The sequence below is a fragment of the Dasypus novemcinctus genome, chromosome 2, assembly GCF_030445035.2.
Source record: "Dasypus novemcinctus isolate mDasNov1 chromosome 2, mDasNov1.1.hap2, whole genome shotgun sequence".
Lineage (NCBI taxonomy): Eukaryota > Metazoa > Chordata > Mammalia > Cingulata > Dasypodidae > Dasypus > Dasypus novemcinctus.
This window is the reverse complement of record NC_080674.1, coordinates 42,530,594-42,556,186: the sequence shown is the minus strand read 5'-3', so window position 1 is coordinate 42,556,186 and position 25,593 is coordinate 42,530,594. Positions and strand designations below refer to the sequence as shown.

General features: G+C 38.4%; 1 protein-coding gene across 7 annotated transcripts in view; it reads left to right on the top strand.

The window, feature by feature from the left end:
• Window positions 1-25,593, top strand: part of FYB1 (FYN binding protein 1) — a 171,986-nt gene that overhangs the window by 34,122 nt on the left and 112,271 nt on the right. Inside the window, exon 1 of one of the 7 annotated variants that reach the window (XM_071207824.1) lies at window positions 20,404-20,604. The exons of 5 other annotated variants lie outside the window; for them this stretch is intronic. The gene's annotated coding sequence lies outside the window, so the exon portion shown is untranslated. Of the gene's footprint in view, window positions 1-20,403; window positions 20,605-25,593 lie in introns of those variants that run through there. One more of the 7 variants, XM_058308188.2, reaches the window with a different exon arrangement.

Sequence of the window (25,593 nt, the reverse complement as noted above, 5' to 3'; positions counted from 1 at the left end):
AGCTTGCATCTTGTCCTGGTCTTGTGATCTTAGAAATTCCCCATTTTCAGGAATTTGAATGCCCCTCTCCCTATGAAATTATACTTTCTCCCCTCTTCGGTTCTCTATTTTATTAAAGCAGCTAATCCATTGCCCCAGGCCACTTTGACTTAATTGCTCCTTCCACTGCTTTAATAGTCCACAAGCTACTTTTCCTGCAAAGCAAGTTTTGGGAGGGGGGAGCCAAGGAGTAGAGATGAGTTTCCTGGACCAGTCTTTGTCTGCCACTTGATAGACTGGCACTGACAGAAAATACCCTGGTATATCTATAAGAGTTACTCTGCTCTCTCTGGAACAAGGCCAAGGGATCCACAATGAGAATGCAGACTGGCTCCTCACCATGCTGGAGAGAGTGTGGGGAATGGTTCAGCAAAGGCAGCATGAATGTTTCCCACTATTTTTTTTTTAAATTTATTTCTGCCCCCCCCCCCCCCGTCCACCAGTTGTCTGCTCTCTGTGTCCATTCTCTGTGTGTTCTTCTGTGACTGCTTCTATCCTTATCAGCGGCACTGGGAATCTGTGTTTTCTTTTTGTTGCGTCATCTTGCTGTGTCAGCTCTCCGTGTGTGCAGTGCCATTCCTGGGCAGGCTGCACTTTCTTTCGTGCTGGGCGGCTCTCCTTACAGGGTGTACTCCTTGCGCATGGGGCTCCCCTACACGGGGACACCCCTGCGTGTCAGGGCACTCCTTGCATGCATCAGCACTGCGCATGGGCCAGCTCCATATGGGTCAAGCTATTGTTTTCTTGATTTGCACTTGCCTAGTTACAGTAACCCTTTAACTGTTTTCCAGGGTTCTGAGAAAGATAACTCTGTCAGTGTTTGCTAGTTGTTCAAAAATTTTGTGGGGGAACAGTACCCTGGAATGTTTTACACTACTATTTTGGTCTACCTGAAGCTAGAACCAAAAATTTTTTACAGTGGTTCTTAGAATGTTTGAGAGCCTAGCCCAGTCAAGTGGATTTAAAAGTCTGGAAAGAGGGAAATGGACTTGGCCCAGTGGTTAGGGCATCCGTCTACCACATGGGAGGTCCACAGTTCAAACCCTGGGCCTCCTTGACCCATGTGGAGCTGGCCCATGCTCTAATATCCTTTCCCTGTAGGATTATATAGAGAAGGGGGAATAAAACAATGATGAGGTCTCTATTTGTTTATCAGAGCATCTCTCCGTCTCTTCATACCAAGCAGTTAGGAACAACAGTTCTGGGTATCATCTATTCAGTGGATTTGCATGGTGGCTTTGAATACAGTTTCTGGAGGTCGACATTTTGCATGTAAATCCAAATTCTATCTTTTGCTACGTGCTTCACCTTGGGCAAGCTGCTTTGCTCTCAATGCCTCAGATACTCCCTCTTTAAAAGGATGGTAATGATTGCTTCAATCTCATAGCAGTTTATGTATGTCAAAAGGGCAAAAATTATAGGAAAATATTTAGTAGTCTGCCTACCACAGACTAAGAGCTCATGGAATATTTAATATTTTATTGGTGTTATTTAAAATGCCTCAAACCTTCTCAGTGCAAATGCTTTCAAAATGTTTACTTCCCCATGCATAATAATAGATTAAAAAATAGTGAAATGCTGTAGTTGACACACAAAGAAAAATGACTAAAGAACGTTTCTAAGGTAAGAAATGTCCAGTAAAATATTATTTCATAGAAGTTGTATTTCCATTCCTTTGACTTGGGGAGATCTTTCTTTTTAAATTACAGTCCTTTTCATTTGGGTATTAACCTGGAAACATGAATCCAGTTTGTTGAATACTGCTAAAACTCTGAATTATTTATCCTTTGCCTGCCTTAATACCAATCTTGGCATAAGAATTTTGGGTAAATAGAATATTAGTCTCCATTTGTAAATACAAACAAAAGATTTTATTATGTGCCAAAACTATGTGATGACAAATTTTTCATACATACTCTGTATGTAATGATGGAAAATACTATCAGTTGTGCAGAATGAAATAAAGATATACAAAATATAAAGTCTTTTGAAGTTTTCAAAACCTAGTATCCGGAACTCTAATCAATTAGTCAAGAAAGTCATCATTTTTATCAGTTACCTTTTTGATGAGCATTTAAACTTAGATACCCAATGCATGTGTGTGTGTGTATTATGTGTGTGAGAGAGATAGAGAGAAAGAAAGAGAGAGAAAGAGAGAGGGAGGCAGAGTTCTAAGTGCTTTACATACGTTAACTTTATGAGGTAGGTCCTACTGTTATCATTATTCCCATTTTCAGATGGGAGAAATAAGGCACAGAAAAGTCTCACGGTAAGTAGTAGGGTTTGTGTTCAAACCCAGGCAGTCAGGAGCAGAGGTTCATGCTCTAAACCTCTGCTTTATTCTGCCTGATTGGGATCATGCACTTTCCGTTCTGTTCATTGCCTTGCATTGTCACTCTACTATGTAACAGGGGCATCATTCCCATTCAATACACGTAAATCTATAGAATCTTTTTTTTTTTAAGATTTAAAAAAAAAATTTCCCCTCCTTGAGATAGCTTCCCCATCTGTCTGCTTGTTGTCTGCTTGCTATGTCTGGTCATTGCCTCTGCTCGTTGTCTGCATATCTTCTTTAGGAGGCACCAGGAACTGAACCCAGGACCTCCCATGTGAATGCAGGTGTCCAACTGCTTGAGCTACATAGGCTTCACTTCTACAGAATCTTTTTAAAGACTGAAAAGCATTCCCATGTTTGAATATACCACTTTGTCTGGCCTGTCCCCCGACCATGGACTTTTACTTTTCACTTTTCCACTGTGAAAGTCACTTTCAAGTCTCAACACTATTGCCTGTGTGACTTAAAAGATTGAATCACATGAAGACTGTTGATAGTATAACTCAAAGCTCTCCTGAGAGGAAATGATATATTCACTTCCCCTAGGAAGGAGTAGTGATCAGAGCTCAGAGTTGTTAGGATAGTGTTATGGAAAAATTAGCTAATTGTATCAAGTTATCATTATAATAGAAACCAAACTGATAAGCAATAACTCCAAGCTGAGTTGTAATTATACGATATTACATTTATTATATAATACATGCTGTGGAACCCACCTCCGCTCCCAACCTTGGCCACACCCCTCCCCCTTTTGGCCATCTATCCACCATTCTAGGTTTTGAGGAATGAGAGAAAGTGAAAGAGAAGGAAATGGTATAAACACTAGGGTGGGGGAACAAGAAGATATTGACTTGGTTGTATACAGCCCCAAAGAGGAGTGACATTGAAGCTTATGTCCCCTCTTACTGTGTTCCCTCCCAGATTCAAAGTCCTGGAGGCATGGGGTCAAGGTAGAGATGCATTCTTTGGTGTGATCTACTTATGCCCAAGTCTCAGTAAGCAACCTAGGCTGACCAAATAACTCACACTGGCATGTGCAGAAATATACATTGTGTTCTTATGCACAACAAGTTGGCTTTCATGTGTTACTTCCCTCCAAAGGAAGGGGTTTGAAAGCTTAGCTGATACTGATACTCTCTCAGCCTTCCTATGGACTTAATAAACTTTTCTATACTATGTTACTTAGTTTTTGTTTCTTTAGTTATTCTGGATAAGCCATGCTTTCTGCTAATGTGATGGCTGCTATGTGAGAGATTACATACCGATTCATACTTAAAGGTCTCCTCTTGTCTCTTCCTGCCTCGGGTAATAGTTCCCCGTTTGCTTACAGAGACGTCATTGTCCTTGCCCAGCTTCCTCCTCACACAATAACTTCATTGTCCCTTCTTCAGTAGGAGGGTGAGTTGGCCCACAACAGGATTGCAAACAAATTGATCCTACCTTTATTAAATATCCTGATCTTTGCCAGATTACAACTGGCAGATTTCCTCCCCACCACCACCACCACCGCAGAGAGAAGTTTTTTAGGAGGGGCCCAAAGGAATAACCTAAAAATTCACCTTGCAGAGTGATTTCTTTTTTCCCATCAGGCTTCCTTAAAACTTGCCTCCACATTAATAAGAGCCAACATGTGTGGCACTTCTACTCCACCTAGATACAATGTTAATGGATTTACGTGCATTATACCATTTCCCACCCAACAAGGCCATGAGGGAAAGAGTATTGTTCTGGAAATAGTTTGAATTTTTTAGGCAGGGAATCTCACCCCAGAGCCAGTCACTCAACCACCAAACATTATTCTTCCTTTCTGACTCCTCCTGTACTTCTGTCTCCTACTTGTTAATATACTCCAAGCTCTGTTCTCAGGCTTCTGCTCTTCTCCTTATTTCTTGGGAATCTAAATATTTTGGTCCTCCTGACTCTGGAGTATATGAATCAAAATAGTTCCTTAACTAACATTAATTAGAAGACCAGTAGGACCTAATCATTTGCCCACTTTCAGCAGGAGATGGAGAGGTGGCCCCTAAATTTCTCTCTCACACATACAAATGTCAATCTCCTACTTTCAGTTGCTTATCTGTCATTCTTTGAATATTTCTAATGAAAGAAATTTCATTACTTTGAAAGTGAACCCATTTTATGTTTTGAAACATTATGTTAGTCAGCCAAAGGGATGCTGATGCAAAATACCAGAAATCTGCTGATTTTTATAAAGGGTATTTATTTGGGGGTAGAAGGTTACAGTTATCAGGCCATAATGCATAAGTTACTTCCCTCACCAAAGTCTATTGCAATGTGTTGGGGAAAGATGGTTTGCCAACATCTGCCAAGAGGTCAGACTTCTTGGGTTCCTCTCTTCCCCAGGGTCTGGTTCTCTCCAGGCTCAGCTGTTGTGTTTTCTCCACAAGGTCAGCTGAGGACTATGAGGCTCTCTAGGCTTTGCCTCTCTCCACAAGACCAGCTGTAGACTATTTAGTAAACAGCTTCTTGAGAAGCTGAGAGAGAGGGTCTTCTCTCTTTCCTCATGACCAAATTCCTCTGTGTGCTTACTTCCCAGGGTTCTAGCTCAAGACTCCAGCATCAAAGCTCCAACATCAAAACTCCAACATTATAATCTCCAGCTCTTTCCTGTGCCATGTCTTTTATCAACAACCTACTGATGTGGCCCTAATCATAATTTAATCAAGCCCAGGTACAGACCAGTTTACAAACATAATCCAGTATCTGTTTTTGGAATTCATAACTGTATCAAACTGCTACAGACATGGAAAAGTTCCTTCTCATATTAAGCCAATTCTGCTTCCCTCTGTTTTCCATCTGTTGGTCCTTCTGCCCTATGGATCAATAAAGAATGTGTCTCTTTACTTTCCAACATGAATGCCTTTTAGATATTTGATGTGATTTACTTAGTGTTTCCTAAGACATCCCTAGTTTCCTCAATAGTTCTTCAGAAGACATCACTGCCAAACTCTAATCTCACAGTTCATCTATACCCTACACATGCTAATCTGTGGATTTCTCTCTTCAAATTTTAAGAATTAGACCACTGCAGAGTATAACTGCTTTTCTTGCAACAGATACTCTCTATGTCTATTACAGATTATTAGTTAATTCATTTTTTTAGTAGCCATGATACATCATTTGATATAAAAACTGGAGGTCTACCATTTTGTACAATATTTTAGCAGGACTTCATAATTTCATTTATTTTATCTTTTTTGTTTAGGTTTAAAAAAATCATTCTAAATCTTGATTATATCATCCAATGTATATAATCCAATGTATTAGCCATTCCTCTCATATTTGCATGATTTTTATATCGGAATGCCTTCTATGTCTTTGTCTACAAGGAAGATAAAAATAATTAGTGGAATAGATCTAAAGACAAAAGATATAGAGATACATTGATATCAGTTCTTTAATCCATGCCTGTTGCATGGTGTTTTAGTCAAATACAGATGACTGTATCTCCATATATTTCTCCAATTTCAATGTAGATAATATCCGGCCTGTTAACAAAACCTCTCATCTTTAGTCCAACCCTGTTTGCCCAATGACTTTATTGACATGGATATCTCATATTAATAACTGAAATATCTAAAACAATGCTACAAACCAGTTCCATTTTCCACATATGTCACATCTGTCATCATCATAGATCTTGTCTTGAAGAATATGTTTTGTAGTCATTTTAATTATTCCCCTTCTCTCATTGTAGCCAATCTGGCATTAAGTACTTCAGTTCAGTGATTATGAGAAGTTTGCATGTCACATATTGTATTACTCAGCCAAAGGGGTGCTGATGCAAAATACCAGAAACTGGTTGGTTTTTATAAAGGGTATTTATTTGAGGTAGGAGCTTATAGATACCAGGCCATAAAGCATAAGTTACTTCCCTCACCATAGTCTATTTTCACATATTGGAGAAGATGGCTGCCAATGTCTGCCAGGGTTCAGGCTTCCTGGGTTCCTCCCTTCCTGGTGCTCGTTTCTCTTTCCTCTGTGTGCTTACTTCCTAGGGTTCCAGCTTAAGGCTTCAACATCAAACTCCAACATCAAAAACCCTCAACTCTGTCCTTTGCCATGTTTTTTATCTGTGAGCCCCACCCACCAAGGGGCAGGGACTCAACACCCTACTGATGTAAGAGGTCTATTTGATTACTTAATCCAATAAACCTCTGAATCCAATATAATCTCATATGCCCAGAGGAAAAGACCAGTCTACAAATATAATCTAATAATTCTTTTTGGAATTCATCAGTAATATCAAACTGCTACACATACCATATAGAAAATGATGGTCTTTAATTGAGCAGATAGGGATAAACAGAAGAGGCTAATTCTGGAAATGATCTGCTAGGAGGGGCAGGGAGTACACCTCACTGTCCTCAAGGCCTTATGGATCAATATTTCAGTTCAGCTTTAACTCTATCCTGGTCAAGGTCTTTATCTCATATCTGGATTATAACAGCCTCTTAACTGCCTTTCTTGCCTTTCCCTGTTGGAGTTTGTCTTTTACGATATCATTGGCTAATCTTTTGTCAGATATTGAAGGAAAAGAAATTATGTGGACTCATCTTACCTGCTAAAATATATTTCCTGTCATTTCCTCCAACCTCCTCTGTTCAAGTCAAATTCACTTCATCATAACCTAGCACTATCACACATTCCTTATATTTGCTCTGCTTCCAAAAGATCCTAGTGGTAGTAGTCAGTAGGCATAACTATTTGAGTAGACTTGAGTACCTGCTATGTTCTAGGCCCTGTGCCAGTCTTCACAGCAACTTTGTATATTAGCTAATACTAACCCCATCTTATGAATGAGAATGTTGAAACTCAGGTTAAATAACTTGGTCAAGGAGTGAAACTGATTAAACGGCAGAGAGCTAAGACATCAAATCTCAACTTGACTTCAAACTCCATACTCTCCAGTGCCCTTGTCCAAAGCAAGTTCAACTTCCTCTGAATTCACAACATTTCTTTATAGTCCTCTAATTTGGCGATTATCAATTAGGTATCATGTGATAATCCTTTGGTTGTTCTTTATATTCTTTGATTTTTGCATTGTTACATAATTGTCTATATCTTTGTCTTTATCTATCCAATTATGCTGGCAACTCTAACTATGAAACCTGTGCCCCTATAATTTTTATATTTTTATCTCTATGGATATGATGTCCTCAATTTCGGAGATTCTGCCAAAGCATTATATTTTCTCTGGTCTTCATGTGCCATATCACACTATCCGTAAGATATTGGATTTATATTAATGGTCTTCATTTTCTGCATTTACTTTCACTCTTTTGCCAGAGTTGTTTATGGATTAGTAATCTTCAGGTTATTATATTATCAAAAGCCCCAAGGGCTTTTTAAGTCTATCAAAGTCTAGAATGTCCAGCATGTTTTCCAAGATATATTGGTCTCTTTTTTTGCACTTTAAAATGGTTCAATGGAACTTCTGTGAAGTTCAGGTCAATTTTTAAAAATGCATATTATTGATCTTGATGCCCCCTCCCCTTAAATTTCACACGTAAGGCAAATGTCTTACTTGCCACACCCAAGTCCTGGATCCATTGATCTCTTTAAACTAATGATCTAGTCTCATAAATATTATTATTACTTTCAAATTCAGAGGAAACTGGGTAGTGTGTTAATATTCTCATTAGCTTGCTTTTGAGGCTCAAAACCAAATTGAATAAAATACTATAAAGTACCATTTAAATTCCTATTACATACCTGGAATTCTCCTAGTAGCTGAGAGATTTAGAAAACAAAAGAATATTGTATGGTCCTAGTCCTCTAGAATTGTCCTGTTCAGTATGGTAGCCACTGGTTCTATTTAGCTATTAAAAATTAAATTTTAATTGGTTAAAATTAAATAAACTTCAAAATTCAGTATGTCAATTGAAATAACCACCTTTCAAGTGCTCAGTAGCCATAGGTAGTTAGTAGCTACCAAATTAGACAGCAGAGATATAAAGTGTTTCCATCATCACAGAAAATTCTATTGGGCAGCACTGCGCTAGAAACTTATCAATAATTTTGTTGAGAAATTTGTAATTAGTCTGAAATAATTCACAGTAATGATGATATATTTGCCCCAAGATTCTGTACATGTTCAACAGCTATCATAAGTATAGGTTTCATTCATTACTTATTTACTCAGTGCAGCAACCAGTGCCTAATAAGTGTTTTAAAATGTCTGTGTTTATTGAATAAAGATGATAGCTCCTATACAGCACTCAATTTTATCTTGTATCACAATACGAAAAAAAAAAAAAAGAAGTAAAGATTTAAGCAGAAGAAAAAGAATCAAACCCTTCTATGAACAATCAGTCTACAGTTCATGAATTCTGCCAAAATGCTAAATGTAAGTCTGCAGCAAATTGTTGACACCCCCTCTGCCCCTGCTTGGACAGCTGTGGATGACATCTGCATCAAATCAGCCAAGAGTTATTTATTTTCAAAATGTGAACTGACCCCTTTCTAAGCCCGAAGGGTAAAAATGTCACCTTTGTTCATTTCTCAAGAAAAATATTTTTAAGATCCTGCACTGACTGCAAAAGGGAAACTGTTCCTCATGGCATTATCCATAATTCTCTTTTCATTTCAGGCATTCTGACAATCTTAATTTCTTCCCTCCACTCCTAAGGAACACGAAAGCAATTCCATGGCCCACAAGCCACTTTGGCCTCTTCTTTTCCAGGGAATCACTGTGTGATTTTGTATTTGCCTCTTTGTATTTTAAGGACTGTGAACTTCTTGGAAAAATAGGGGTGTTTGAGTCCAATTTATAATCTTATTATCTAGAACATGACTTCATAGGAAATAATCCATAAATATCTTTACTTGCATAATTATAAATATAATTATATATATGTGCATGTATGTATGTGTATATATGTATATATAAGATTATCAAATGTGTCTCATTTCCTAGAGTATCAAGACTACCTACATTAAGAATCAAGAATATTTTTTAAAGACACAAATACAATTAAGAGCAAAACCATAAACACCTAGGAGTGACCTTTTCTCAGACTCTTCGTCGTTCTACCCATGCATGCAAATCAGGGTATCTGATACCTGTGAGCTATGGTGATGAGAAGTGACCATGGCACTAGGTAGTAGATGCTGTTAGAAGACTTAGAAATGGGCCTGGATAGCATACATTTGGAATCCACAGCTATTTACTCAAAGAATCAACAGGAATCTCATGGTTTTTGGAAATACAGTTAGTGCATTGTAAGCTAGAGAAAGGCTGGAGCCACAGTTCTCAAAGTGTGTTCCAAAGACCCCTGGGGAATCACCAAGTCCCTTTCAGGGAATCCAATCCACAAGATCAAAACTATCTTCGTAATAATGCAAAGATGTTATTTGACTTTTTCATTCTCATTCTCACATGTGTGCAGTGGAATTTTCCAGAGGCTACATAATTATCTGGAAAAGCTACCTAATATGCAGACATGACATAATGATCTGAAAAAGCTATTAAATTATTCTTCCCTTTTCAGCTACATATGTGTGTGACCTTATTTTCACATACTTCGACCCAAACAATAAGTCACAACAGATTGAATGCAGAGCAGACATGAGGATCCAGCTGTTTTCTATTACACCAGATATTAAAGGCATTTGCAAAAATGCAAAAACAGTGCTGCTCCTCACTAATTTTTTTTAGTTTGAGAAAATATATTTTTCATAAAAATGCCATTTATGTAAATATGTTATAATTTATTATTACTATTTTAAGTAAATTAATAAATAAAGGAATTTTTTTCTCAGTCACCCATATTAACTAAAGCTCTTTGGGGTCCTCCCATAATTTTCAAGCATTCAGAGTACTCTTAACACCAAAAAGTTCCAGAACCACAGCTCTAGAATACGCAGAGTACAAGTATAAAATGGACCCCCAGCCAATGATGAAGTGGAGAAAGGAAAAAGCTTAGAATCCTGTTTCTAAGCTAGCCAGGAGACTCTGCTAAGGATACTTGCCATGATCCTTCATCCAATCAACTAATTACCCACAGCTTTTTGGAGCTCACATCTAAGCTTTACTCCATTCTCTTCTCATAAATCAAACTGTTCATTTGCCCAGCCAAATATTGGTAAGCTTTTTCCATTTGCATATAAACTGTTTTGTTTCATAAAATGTTTATCCTAGAATATTACACTTACAATGGTTTTCAGTGGGGATTTAATTTTAATTTAAGAAGATGGTTAAGACTGTTGGCAGCCTGGGCTGAGGTTGGATATATGGTGACAGCACAGGAATACCATTTCTGAGACCTGCTGTATGCCATCTGTGGGTTATTGCAAAGAGAATGGATTCACTAGGGTCCAGCTTAGTGCTGAACCCTATTCCCTGTAGCTTATTAGCTAGTTTAGCTTCACCTGACATATTTTTAAATAATATGGGCTAATGATACCAGAAAATATATATTAAATTGGTCCTTTTTTGTGCAAGAGTACAATGTTCATTTTAATCAGAGTTAACCCCTAAAGGGGGTTGGTATGGGTGTGTTCATAAATGAATGGCTTCTGTGTGCTCTCTCACTCCCCTCACTCCCCCAGTCCATCACTGACTCAGAGAAAGCCCACCATTTCTAGCTGCTCTATACACCTCCATTTCCCAAGAATCTAAAGCTAGGTCATTTTGATGGTATGCTTATTCAGGTCCCCAAAGAGTCTCTTCTGCATGCATACAGCTAGGAGTCACCTTTTAAGACCCTTCACCTATGTAAAAACCTAGCATTATTTGAGTGACCCAACCTTCCCTAGACACCCCTTCAAAGCAATTGCTGCACAAAAGGCTGATGGCAATGTGATCTTATGATGGAAACCCAGCTGGACAGGCTGCAGCTGGGAACTGGGAACTCTGGGAACTTATACTTCCCTGTCTCAGTTCTCTCCTCTGTGAAAGAGAAATACATTTACCTGCACTTCCTTTGACCTCCCAGCCATGTAAGAAGAATTTGGAGAATTTTTCAGTATCTGAGCTCTGCTTTACTAGCACTTTTTCTCCCATTGTTTACATTCTTCTTCTGTTCTCTCTTCACACTAAATTCTATTTGTGCCTCTGAGTAATCAATTCACTTGACCTAGTAGCATTTGAGGATCATGCCAATGCATAATAATTTTTCATGTATGGACTGATCATTTAGTGTTTGAAATCATTGTCATATAACAGTCAATGTCATAAACTTTTCAGCTGTTTATCACTTGATTTTCCAAACATCTTGTGAGTTTTTTGAGAGCAGAGATTGTCTTATTCATTTTTGACCATAACACCTAACCTTGTAATCTGAATGGAACTTACTATATTCAGATACAAAAGACTCACCCAATATTTATTCCACACATGCCATCTGCTAAGCACTGTGCTAGGTGCTTTCTCATGTATCATCTAATTTAATTACTGAACTTGAGGCTCAAAATGATGAAGTGACTTGTCCACAGTAACAGAGGTATCCAAAGGCAACAACAGTTGGGGTTAACAGCTAGATCTGTGTGAGTCCAAGCAATGTGCTTTTTTCCCTATTACATCACACTGACTCCCCAATAAATATTTTTTTTTTATTAATAGTGCTTTCTCATCATCTTTATCTCCTTCATCTTCTTAACCAATATCATGATGTAAAACTTGAGTATATTTTCTTTTTAAGATGAAAATTTATTTGTACAAGATCATGTTCTGTTCTTATAGTAGTAAAGTCTGGGATAATCAGTCTTTCGTTCCCTCTTCTAAAACTATAGCCCAGTAGTTTCAAAATGATCTGAGGAGTCCAAGGGATTCAAAGGACATATATCAGAGGGTTGGGATGGGGGAAATAGGAGGTTCTGGGATAGCCACTCCTCCCTCTACTACTATGATTTCATTTTGCATGTTTTTAACAGAGATTTCAGTTAGAAGATATTTTTCCATAGCTTTAAAGTTTTTAAATTCTGTTATAGTCCAATGTCAGGCCTGGACACTGTGCTGCTATGGACACTACTCTCAGCAGGCAGGTCACAATGCTGACCTAATCATTGCTGATATCCCAAACTTTAGAAGTTCAAGAAGACTCCAAACACTGATTTGGGCAGGCCTGACCCAGAGGCAGAGAATACATAAATAGAGAGAGAATACATAAATAGTAGTAGAATGCATAAATAAATAAAATCAGAAATGAGAGGGGGGACATTACCACTGACTCTACAGAAACAAGAGATTTCATAAGAGGATACTATGAACAACTGTATGCCAAAAACCTAGACAATGTAGATGAGATGGACAAATTCCTAGAAACAGACAAACCACCTATACTGTCCCTAAATGAAATAGAAGACCTCAACAAACCAATCACAAGTGAAAAGATTGAAACAGTCATCAAAAACCTCCCAAAGATGAAAAGCCCAGGATCAGATGGCTATGCACATAAATTCTACCAATCGTTCAAAGAAGATCTAGAACCAATCTTGCTCAAGCTCTTCCAAAAAAATGTGGAGGAAGAAATGCTACCAAATTCATTCTCATTCTATGAGGCAAACATCACTCTAATATGAAAACCAGATAAAGATACTATGAAAAATGAAAATTACAGACAAATATCCTTAATGAATATATATGCAAAAATTCTCAACAAGATACTTTCAAACCAAATCCAAAAACACATTAAAACAATTTTATACCACAGTCAAGTGGGTTTTATCCCAGGTATGCAAGGGTGGTTGAGCACAAGAAAATCAATTAATATAATAAGCCACATTGATAAATTGATGAAGAAAAATCACATGCAGAAAAGTCATCTGACAAAATACAGCATAATTTCTTCATGAAAACATTCCAAAAGATAGGAATAGAAGGAAGCTTTCTCAAGATGAAATATGAAAATATGAAATATGTACAAATATGAAAAACCTACAGCTAGCATTGTACTCAATGGTGAAAGACTGAAAACTTTCCCTTCAAGATCAGGAACAAGACAAGGATGCCCACTATCACCACTGTCATTCAAAATTGGGCTAGAGGGAAGCAGACTTGGCCCAGCGGTTACAGCGTCCGTCTACCACATGGGAGGTCCATGGTTCAAACCCCGGGCCTCCTTGACCCGTGTGGAGCTGGCCCATGCACAGTGCTGATGCGCTCAAGGAGTGCTCTGCCACGCAGGGGTGTCCCCCACATAGGGGAGCCCACGCGCAAGGAGTGCACCCCTTAAGGAGAGCGGCCCAGTGTAAAAGAAAGTGCAGCCTGCCCAGGAATGGCGCTGCACACACGGAGAACTGACACAACAAGATGATGCAACAAAAAGAGACACAGATTCCTGTGCCACTGACAACAACAGAAGCAGACAAAGAAAGAGTACGCCGCAAATGGGCACAGAGAACAGACAACTGGGGTAGGGGGAGGGGAGAGAAATAAATAAATAAATAAATATATCTTTAAAAAAACAAAAATGAAATTGGGCTAGAAGTTCTAGCAAGAGCAATTAGGCTAGATAAAGAAATAAAAGACACCCAAATAGGAAATAAAGATGTAAAACTTTCACTATTCACTGATGATATGATCCTCTATCTGGAAAATCTTGAAAAATCCATAATAAAGCTACTAGAACTAATATACAAGTTCAGCAACGTGGCAGGATACAAAATTAATATGCAAAAATAAATGATATTTCTATACATTCCTCATGTGCAATCTGAGAAGGAAATTGGGGGGAAACAATTCCATTTACAATAGCAACTAAAAGAATCAAATATTTAGGAATAAACTTAACCAAGGACATAAAGGACCTGTATTCAGAAAACTAAAAAACATTGCTAAAAGAAATCTAAGAAGATAAATAAATGGAAGGACATTCCATGTTCATAGATTGAAAGACTATATCTCATTAAGGTGTCATTTCTATACAAACTGATTTATAGATTCAATGCAATCCCAATAAAAATCCCATCAGTATTTTTTGCAAAAATGGAAAAGCCAATAATCAAATTTATTCAGAAGGATAAGGACCTCATAATAGCTGAAAATGCCTTAAAAGGAAGAAGGAAGTTGGAGGACTCTCACTTCCTGTCTTTAATTACTCGTATTACTCATATTACTGAGCTACAGTCATAAAAACAGTGTGGTGCTGGCATAAAGACTGACAGTGGACCAATGGAACCGAATCAAGAACTAATCTTCAGTGAAGTGATTTTTGACAAGGTGGTCAAGCCCTTCCAACTGGACCAGAACAGTCTATTCAACAAATGGTGCTGGAGAACTGGATAGTCATATCCAAAAGAAAGAAAGAGGACCCCTGTCTCACACTTTATTCAAAAATAAATTCAAAATGGATCAAGGACGTAAATATAAAAGTGACAACCATAAAACTCCTAGAAGAAAACATGGGGAAACGTCTTCAAGATCTTGTGGCAAGAGGTTGTTTCTTAAACCTTACACCAAAAGCACGAACAAAAAAGAAAAAATAGATAAATGGGACCTCAAAATTAAATACATTTGTACCTCAAACGACTTTGTCAAAAGGGTGAAAAGGCAGCCAACTCCATGGGAGAAAATATTTGGAAATCACATATCTGTTAAGGGTTTAATATCCATGATATATATACATATATAACTCAACAATAAAAAGCCAAATGACCCAATTAAAAAAATGGGCAAAAGACTTGAAAAAACAATTTTCCAAAGAAGAAATACAAATGACAAAAAAACACACGAAAAAATGTTCAACATTAATAATGATTAGGGAAATGCAAATCAAAACTACAACGAGATATCATTTCACACCTATTAGAATGGCCATTACTAAAAAGTCAGAAAGCTCTAAGTGTTGGAGAGGATGAGGAGAGATAGGAATGCTTACTCACTATTGGTAGGAATGCAGAATGGTACAGCCACTGTGGTGCCACAGTTTGGCAGTTTCTAAGGAAGATGAATAATAGACTTGCCATGTGACCCGGCAATGCCGTTACTAGGTTTGTACCCATGAGAACTGAGAGCAGAGATGTAAACAGACATCTGCACACAGATGTTCATAGCAGCATTATTCACAATTGCCAAAAGATGGAAACAACCCAAGTGTCCGTTAACTGACGAATAGATAAACAGATTGTGGAGTATACACACGATGGAATATTATGCAGGGGTAAGAAGAAATGAAATTGTAATGCATAAGACAACATGCATGAACACGGAGGACAGTATGTTGAGTGAAGTAAGCCAGACACAAAAGAATAAATACTGTATGATTGTGCTATTGTGAACTAAATATATTTTGTAAACTCATGCAGTTAATAATTAGAATATAGGTCAAGAGAAAATAGAGTGAGGGTAGAGATTGGAAAGCTGAGGATTAATCTGTGCAGAATTGGTAAAAAGGTTTTTGTAAATCTTTGGGAATGAACAGAAAGCACATCATGGTGTTTATAACTAGCAGAGTATTATATTGATATGACCGTCATCGAAGGGATAAGTCTTAGGTCATGTTTATTACTAGAAGGAAAGCTAAAAAACATAACATGGGACTGTATAACATAGTAAAACCTCATGTACAATACAAATATGGGTGATATTCCATACATAACTGTTTTTACAGAATATAAATATAAATAAACTAGAGATACAGATACAGAATAGCAGCTATGTACAGCAGGGGAAGCATAGAGAGACTGAGAGTTGGTAAGTTTTTGTTTGTTTATTATTATTGGAATAATGAAAATGCTCTAAAAATGAAAGAATGAATGCACAACTATGTCATTATAACAAATACCACTGATTGTACCCTTTGGATGGATATATGCTTTATTAATATGTATCAAAAAAATTGTTTTGTTTTTAAAAAAAAAAGGATGTCCCCAAAACTCACCTCCTCAGACTTAAAGGGTTTAGAGTTCCAATTAGTTCTGCTTAGATTGTCTATAAATCGATATAGCTTAGGTGAGTTATTAGTGTCTGTTGTCCTTTCATTCTTCTCTGGATAAAGACTGATTTCTTCTTGGGTTCTCTTTTTTCTACTGCAGAGACTGGGCCTTCAGGAAAAATTAGCTTTTCATTATGTGTAAACAGCCAATTGTCTCCATTTCTCAACTTGTGGGATGGTGTAAATTCAGACCCATCCATAAGGCTCCTAGAGGTACTGATCTTTTCAGCTTTCCCTTTAGTAATGGGAGTATTAGCTCCTGTCCTCTAAAAGACTCAATTCACTGTTCCGGGGATGATGAGTCCCAAACTCCTTTGGTTAGTCCAAGCCCCATTCCAGCTGAGGATGTGGGCATTCAAGCAGGAGTAACACCAGTCCTGGTTGACCACCTCACAGAGAGATGAAAGCCTCTTTACTACCTCATTTTATTTTCATGCATTCCTGAGAATTAGAAGTAGGCAAAAAGAACCATCTTAATTTTATAAGGAGAAGGGAATTATATTTGGTAAAAACCCCAAAGGGGTCATCAATTGTAGCATTCCAATTGTGTTCCTAAATTTTATTAGCTTCCAGAATCAAAAAAGAAGAGAGATTACATCATATGGGGAGGTCTTGTTTTATTAGCTCCAGAGTCAGGAAAAAAAAAGGGGAATTAAATAACATTTAAGAAAAAGCTTGGTACATTTTTTTGTGTCTTGTAGTTTCCTTTGCTAGCCTCTTCCTTTGACTGCTGGGATTATTAAGGGGAAACACCAAATCAAGAAACATTGACCCTGGAGATTTAAAATTAAAATCTGTGGTTCTCAGTATTCAGGAACACTAGCATCTGATGGCCCTTCCACTTCCTTCAGTTCTGGAAATTGACCAACAGGAAGTTACTCTAGGGGGCGACTTTTCCAAAATTAGGATATCTGTGGTATGGTGCTTATAGAGCTCTGTCTGTTCATTTGGAGGTAAAAAGGTAGTTAACAGAGTAACAACCATAATTTTTTATGTATTTACTTATTTACTTACTTAAGGAATTTTAGAAATAGAAAACAGCACAAAAAAATACGTCATCAATTCCAGTGCAACCATCACTAAGAATTGGTCACTCTGAACTCAGGGCGGTTTCTGATAGCAAACAAGCAGCTCAACCTAGGAATACACACCTCTAAGAAATGTGACTGGCTTAGAGACAAAGCTCTTGACGAGGGAACATATGCCACTGGAGCTGAGAGGAGAGGATCCATTCGGCTTCATCTGCGACCTATTGGTCTGGGGCCATGGCCAGGTCTGGGTCCGGCAGCCAAATCCACTCCCCTGCTGAAAGCAGAAGCCGAAGGAGCATCTCCCCTCACCGCCCCCTTCTGTCTTCACACTACACCCAGATCCCTGCAGGAAAGTAGACCTTCAGGACTGTGCTAAAGCCCAACTGGAGGCCAAATCATTTCCACACCCAAACACTTTTGTGACTCATTTTCTCAGCCACTAGAGGCTTTAAATGGCGCGGCAGGGATGGTAGCGTGGACACCAGAACCGGAACACCTCTTTTCAAAAGGCATCTACCCCATTAAGGACCATAATATTAACGTTATCATGTTTATTGTAGCTAAATAAATGCTGTCAGAAAGTGAAAAAACCGTAGTAAGTATAATATCTTTATTTAGAAAATGGGAAAACAAGCATATGACAGGCCACGGGCATAAATAGGTCAATGCTTCAAAGCAATATCTATACTGATTAGATAGAGATAGGGCAGGGTTTCTCAGCCTGGGTTAGAGGTGAGGACAGGATGAGATAGGCATAGAGGAAGAATTTGACTAGGTTGTAGAGACAGAACTTCCAATACCCCAATAGCTATTCCATATGGTAGTAATGAGTTGAGAGTAACCTGACTTCCTCCATTCCCCGCTAAATCCCTTCCCAACTTACCAGTTATCCTGCTGTATTATTTTATTTCCTTGTGTTGCACAACAGAGCTGAACAGGATGGGGGAGAAAGAAAGCCTAGTATTCATGTCTGCAAAGAAAGAACTATTCATTGAGACATTCTTCATTTGCTTAGAATTGCTCTCACATGGGAGGGGAAAAAAAAAGCTCTAAACATTTAATAAAATATCCAGAAGTTCTGAGGTGTTAGCTATGATTCTGTAGCAGATGTAAGACCTAATGTTTGGTTTAAGATACCTTTGAATGGTTTCATTTAATGGCTCAGGTTTCCTTGTAATTTTATGAAAAGCTTTAATGAGCAGCTACAGAAATAAAGTCCATTTTCAAATAATAACCCAATATTACAATACTGGTTTCCTTTAGAAACATAGTACAAGTAATTCTTTCCAACTTTACCTTCTGGTAACATCATCTCAAGAAAGAATATGTTTGAAGAAAAATACGCCCCATATTTTGTATTCTTTCCTCTAAATGAAGAAATAATGCTACTGCTATACAGTGCCCTAAAAGTCTCACATTAATTTGCTGGATCAGAAAAATAGCAGCACATGCCCAGGGCATACACTAAAATAGGTCTACATTGGAAAGATTGTTTTAGTTTTGCTCTTATTCATTATAAGCCACAAAAAATAGAGAGGCACAAGGAGAATTAATAGAAATTTCATCATCATCTTATTGTTATAAATAATTATAGATTAATAGATATATTTTCCATTTTGAGAAAAGATTTTATTTAAAATAGAAACATTTGTGTATCATAATAATATCAGCTCAATAGATGTGAACAAGTATCTCTACTTCCATTTATTCCATGTTACTCAACTCACTTCATGGCTTTTTTCTTGCTTTTATTAGATTTGCAGACTTTTTCAGTCACTATCAATAAATATAGTGATTCTCCATGTCAACCACAATATTCAAATTTTTAATGAAACCTTTCTTAATGTGTAACTTTCTTCTCCCCAGTTTTGGAAAACAAACTTTTAAAAATGTATATACTTTTTATATACAAGGCCTGAAGTGTATAAATTGCTGGGAAGGGCATGTAAAAAGAGCAACTGCCCCCTAAACCAGAAAGATATCTTTGACCTCTAATTAATTCATTCCACAACTGATTATTAAATGCTTTCTGTATGCCAGGAATGGGCTAGACACTAGGAATCAAAGCAGATGAGCTACAGTCCCCATCTTTAGTGAGCTCAAGATGTAGCGAAGAGATAGACTTGTCCCCAACAATTACAAAATAGCTCAGAAGGCCAGATAAGGGTGACTTATCCAGTCTTGGGATCTGAGTTCAGAAGGCGTGATTGATACCTGCACTGGGCTTCGGGACATGAATAGTAGTTAACTAGGAGAAGAGAAGAGGAGGAGGTGCATTCCATAAAGGCAGGGCATGTTCCCAATTTTTGGTGGATTGTTTTTATTTTGTTTTTTTGCTTGGGCGTTAGAGAGAGGTTGGGGAAAAGAAGAGAAACAAAATGTGGTTCCAGTCTCCAAGTAGGATTCCTTCACGGCCCAAGATGAAATGTCCCATGTGGGTAATATCTTCCTCAACTCTTCTGACTCCATGCACTCATAATTTCTTCCTCCTGTATCTTCCATAGCACCTTATTCATACCTCGAGCATAACATCACAAGGTGCCACAATTAATTATTTAGGGTCTGTCTCCTTAATGGTTATAATATAGGTTTGGCTGCTATAAAATGTCTCATTATAGGACTGACTTTAAGAAGTTAAAATCCCTTTACATGGATGGACATTTGAATACCTCATTTTCTCTGGACTTTGAAGAAAAGTCCAAACAAGAGTAGACAATAGAGAGTCCATTAGGTTTTCTGCCACATGCACCCCCATTCAATTCACGTAGTCAGGCTCCCCGCTCCACCTCCCATCCACAGATGGGGCCTGATACTCCACACACTGGAGTGGACCTTCCAAATCCAGAGCCCCTCCTTGACCTCTGCTGTGGGCAGACAACACCTGGGGATGCAGGCAGATTCCAGGACCACAGGCTGCACAGACCTACCACCTTGCATACGATGGTGGGGGGCAGGAGGCTTTGGTTTTGCTCTTTTAAATATCACGTGCTTGGTGGGAATGTCAGCAGAAGTGTCCAGGCTGAATAGGCAGCTTTTAGTTCCTCTCTTCCTCCCCTTTCTTACTCAATATCCTGAGACTGGTATAGAATTTTTCTGGTCTAAATTAGCCTGGTTTGGGGGAAGGGGAATCACTCAACCATTCCCCTGAACAAACCTCTGCCAGGCGTCAGAAAGGGCCAGAGTTCTTGGACTTTGCCTGCAGAGCGGACACAACCGTCAAAAATGAGCGTGAGCCCAGGCCCTGGGCTCAGGAAGACCCACTAAATGAGGCCGTCCTCCCATCTTCTTCTGCAGGAGTCAGGTAACAGCCACACCCAGGTTTCTTCTTTCAAATTAATGTGCAAGTTTTTACAGCAAGAGCAGGTGCCAACTCTAAATTCTGGCTCCGCAGACTGTGCTAACTGGAATAACTGAAAAAAAAAAGGTAGGTATGTTCTGTGGGGTAAAATATCAAGAGATGGACATCAGGCACTAAAGCGTGGCCTCACTGCAGCCAAAAGGGCGACCATCAGATAAAAACGTGGCGGGGAATGTGTCTGTCACTTGCTCTTTCGTAACTAGATAGGGTCTCCCATGTGTTTCTATTCCAACCTCTGGTGCCGCTGGTATTAAATGATGTCTTGGCAATGAAACCAGAATAGGGCTCTGTTTCACCCTGGCTCCTGACCAGCATGTACTCGTCTTTTTGATGAGGAAGAGCTACTTTCGATTCCCTCAGGGCCTTAAGATCTGGCAGGGCGTAGGGATTCAAGTGAAGTTTCCAAACAGACAATGGAAAGCAGGCTACGCTGCCAGCAGCCCTGGCCTTCTCAGAAGGAATCCTGGGAAATTATAGATGAACGATGACAAGTAGCCGCAGATCAGCTGGGAGCGCCTCTCAGAGCAACCAGTAACTCCAAATTTTGGCTGGAGCCTTTGCCCCTTTTGTATGGACTGCTGGCTTTTTTGAAGACTTTTTGAGGTCTCTTTTGTTTTTTGTTTTTTCCTTAATTTAAACTAGACTTGTAATGAGGTAATTAAAAGAAGAGCTTGGGTCCCTTCCTCTGTCTAAGTATGACTTTGGGCAAATCACTCTCTCTGAGCCTCAGTTTCTCATGTAAAAAATGTGGGGTAATAACAGTGTTTACATTATAGGGTTGCTGTGAGGATAAAATTATACACAATATGAGCTATATAATGATATCACAAATGTTAGCCACTCTAAATATTCTGGCATTAGATACAGATTATTCTATGGAAAAAAAATAGATGGGTTTGTCAACACAAAGGCAATGTCATGGCTGTGCTTTTCTGTTCATGCTGAGAGACTGCCAGCGAGGTTTTATGTAGATCTAAACATGGCCCTATACAACTTGAGACACAAATTTCTAATTATTCTTATGCCCCAAGAAATTAGTGATAAATAATATTGTGAAGGGGAGGAGGCTGTTCTTTGCAATAAAACCATATTTTTAAAAATTGCTCCATTAAAGATGATCACGAACATCAAAGAAATTGTGGTGTATCCAACGGTCGACCTGGAGAAGCTAGCCTTCTGTTTCAAAAAGGAAAGGCTAGGAGGAGTTCTATTGCCCTTGGAAATAAGTTTAAAGGTTCAAATCGATGCTGCCTGCCTGTCATTTTCATGTATTTGTTTAACTATCACTGACCTTACTCCAGCTCCTACCAGAATCCAGAGGGCGCCCTTCCCTAGGCTCAGGAGCTCATCAAAGCTGGTTTCTAGTGAAATACTACATCCTTGACTGTTAAAGCTGCCCCATAGAGCAGTCACACTGACATCTAGTGGTCCGAAGAGTAACCGCAGGCAAATGCTTCTAAGCCTTTTCCTACCTTTGCTGTGTTTTAGGTTTTTTAAAAAATCACTTTTGCTACCATTTGTATCCCATGTTAAGAAGAGAGAGAGTAAGGGTAGTAGACAGATCAGTTGTTTGCCTGAGGTATCATCAGAGGCAGCCTCTGGATGAACGTTTTTAAGAACAAGAATGTAGAGAGAGTGGACTTGGGCTCATGGGAAAGTTTCAGGCTGTGGTTGTGTTAAAACGAAAGCATCACAATCAAGATCTGAGTTTGTATGTGGGCCCTTGGTTGAATTACTGAACTGTCCCATGTCTCAGTTTCTTCGTCTGTAAATAGGGCTTACTGAAACTACTTTACAGATTTGTTTTGAGAATCAAACGAGGTGATGCCTGAAAAGCTGCTGATCCAGTACCTGGCACAGAGGGTGGTCCACAATGTTACCTGTTATTGTTGTGGTTTTTTTCTTAAAGAACAAGTAGTTATAGAAGCTGTAGGTGCATGTCAAGGTCTGTTACCCATAGGTCAGGCAGCACAGGACAGTGGGAAGCCCAATGGATATGCAAATAAGAGGCCACAATTCTGGTTCCAGTTCTGCCACTAAGTAGCTGTGTGACTCTGGACAGATCAATTAATCTGTTGTATTTCCTATAAAACAATGTTTAAGGTAATGTCTTTCACAAACACTGTGATTTGAACTTAAGCCTTAAAATAAAAATTGGTCCACCTTTAAGATCTGTGTTGATCTCCTTTTTACCAAAGAATAGCATTGAGCATGTCCCGGGTATTTATTATATAGCCACTGACTGATGGGAAGTAGAAGTTGGAATAATCCCTGTATCAGCCACTAGGAATATACGAAGCATGTATATCCATGAAAACGCAATGGGAAGCCCTAGAAGCCAAAGAACATTTCCCCATCAGTAGCTTGTCTGATAGATTTGGAGAGCTCAGAGCTTGACCTGTTTTCTCTTCCTCTGCTAATCAACCTTAGTGCAGACATATACCAGAAAACTGTTTAGCCAGATAAATTCAATGTATACTTGATTAATTATGTTCCTGAGGCCCATGCCATGGGAATCAAACAGAGTAGTGGTTGATTTTGCTTCTGTCATCAAGTTATATGCCCTGCCAAAGCATGGGACTAATTCTCTGTTCTGTCTTCCAAGCCAGGGATGGTCCCAGAAGGAACATTCCCTCTGTAGCAATACCAAATAGTGGCTCCCAAAGGCAATCCTGAGATGAAATTTTCACTGCCCTTCTTCTTAAAACTCATCCACGTGGAGGCATTTAGACATTCACAGAAATATAGCAAAAGGCATTTGGGATTTTGTAAGGGTGGGTGTAGAAGATAGAGGGGGCATTTAGGAAAGACAAATAGCCAATATTGACACCCCAATCCCATTCACCCATATTGATTCAAGGTATGCCCCCAAAGGATGCCCCTAAGACTTACCATTAAATCTCTGCATCTCTTTTGGCAGGAGTTGATCAATGAAGCTGTGAGGATGAAAGAAGGAGGGATCCAGGATCCCAATAGTTTGTAATCATTTTTGTACCCCAGTGCAGCACAGCATGCCACCTCCAGCCATTTGTACCACAAAGAGACCCTTAGAGGAGCACAGCAGATTGGGTTGGGGCACATACCATGGACAGCTTGAAAAACGTTCCCCAGAGTGATTCAACCACTCCCCATGTTTCTTAGCCTATGCTTTACCTATCTACCTCAAAGAAGACCATCCAAAATTCCTTAATTTACCCTAAGAGCCAAAAATAAAACCTTAGTCAGTGAGCGTATTTTTTTATTTCCTGAATTTATTATTTTTATTCATATTAAATATTTGACACAGGCCAATTGTTACATGTTAGCCACACTAATATGTAAGTCATTTAAATTTTTAAAAAATTTTAAAAAATATTTTAAATCAAACAAAGTTTCATCTGGTCAGTAAAAGTATACATATGACCTTGAGCACATTTAAATGCCATCATCTTCCTTTTGAGTCATCTCCATTTTCTTCCTGGAATCATTGTAACTTAGAAAGAAAGAAAACATCTCACTGTAAGAAAATATTAGGCCAATCTAATCTTTTAAAAAGAGTTTTCGTATAATTTAATATGTCTCCCAACACTTTTTAACTATCCCTCTTACTAAACTTTTTAATTAAAAGAAAAGTTTATTGAAAAACAATAGATGATTTTCTTTGTAGCAATTTAATTTGAGGGGAAAACCATCCAGTATTTAGAATAGCATGGAACATATTAAAGGGATTTGGGTATTTTTCTGTTTTTATTCCTATTTTTTGTATTAACTATGGATGTTAACATTTCTGCCTTCTTATCCAGGCAGAAGTTCATTTATATGAAACACATCGCCATCAGACTGATTTTTTGTCATGGGCTTCCCAAATTATAAGCCCTATTCCCTCATCTTATCTATCCATACCTTCTTCTACCTCCCTTTGGTAATATGTTTTAAGCTGCACCCACATGGACAATAAATACTGTGTCAGGGAGACAGTGTTTGAAAGAATGGTGTCCCAAGCCCCTGAACCATCAATTGGAGGATTCAAGTCCTGATTCTAAGGAAAAGCTGTTTGGGAACAGATTGGGTTACAAGAGACAGTAAATAGCTGTCTATCTAAATACCCAACCCCACACCAACACATACACAGACTAATAAAGCAAGCAGGCTACATTGTTTCTTGTCTTCTCTTTGTCGTTGTGCCTTTCCAGACTGCTTGTGATGTCACTAAGTCATTCAGGGTGTTTTGGCCTTGAGCCCTGCATGCTCTAGCTCTTTTCCAGTCTCCTTGCCAATCTCCGATGTGCTCTGATTACAAACTTAGAACAAATTTTAACACAATCCCCTACAAAGTTGAGTGATTTTTCGTCAGAGGTAAATTACTAGGGTTAACTGAAAACTTAAAATCAGAATAGGAAACTGTATGTGTGAGCTGAGAACTTAAATTGAAAATAGAAACTATCCAAGAAAGATAAAGCAAGTTGTGATTCTTGTAATGTACTGGAGTGAGCACAAGATTTGGAACTAAAAGAGCTGGGTTTGGTTCCCATCTTTACCAATTGCTAGCTTAGGTAATTCAGTTCACTCTGTTTGAATAAGAATTAACCAGGTTTTTGGAGGATCGAGGGAGATATTGTATGTGAAATTTTGTCTTAAAATGTGATTATTTTAATAAGAGAAGTAGTAGCACGTACAAATGATCAGACTTCAAAATATTTGCTAAATAGACAGGAAAAATAGTGTGCTTTTTGGGGAATGTGGATACTAATGTCGTTTTTACCTTGGCATGAGGGTACATTTAATAAAACACAGGTTTTATACTAGATAATGACAAATTGCCATGTGCTAGTGCTAGCACATAAGCAAGAGTCGCCATTAGCTCTCAGAAGAAAATGAATGAGTGCACGAATGAATGAGAGAATGAGTGAAAGTCCAGACCAGCTAAAATCAGGAAGCACCTTGAAAGATCAG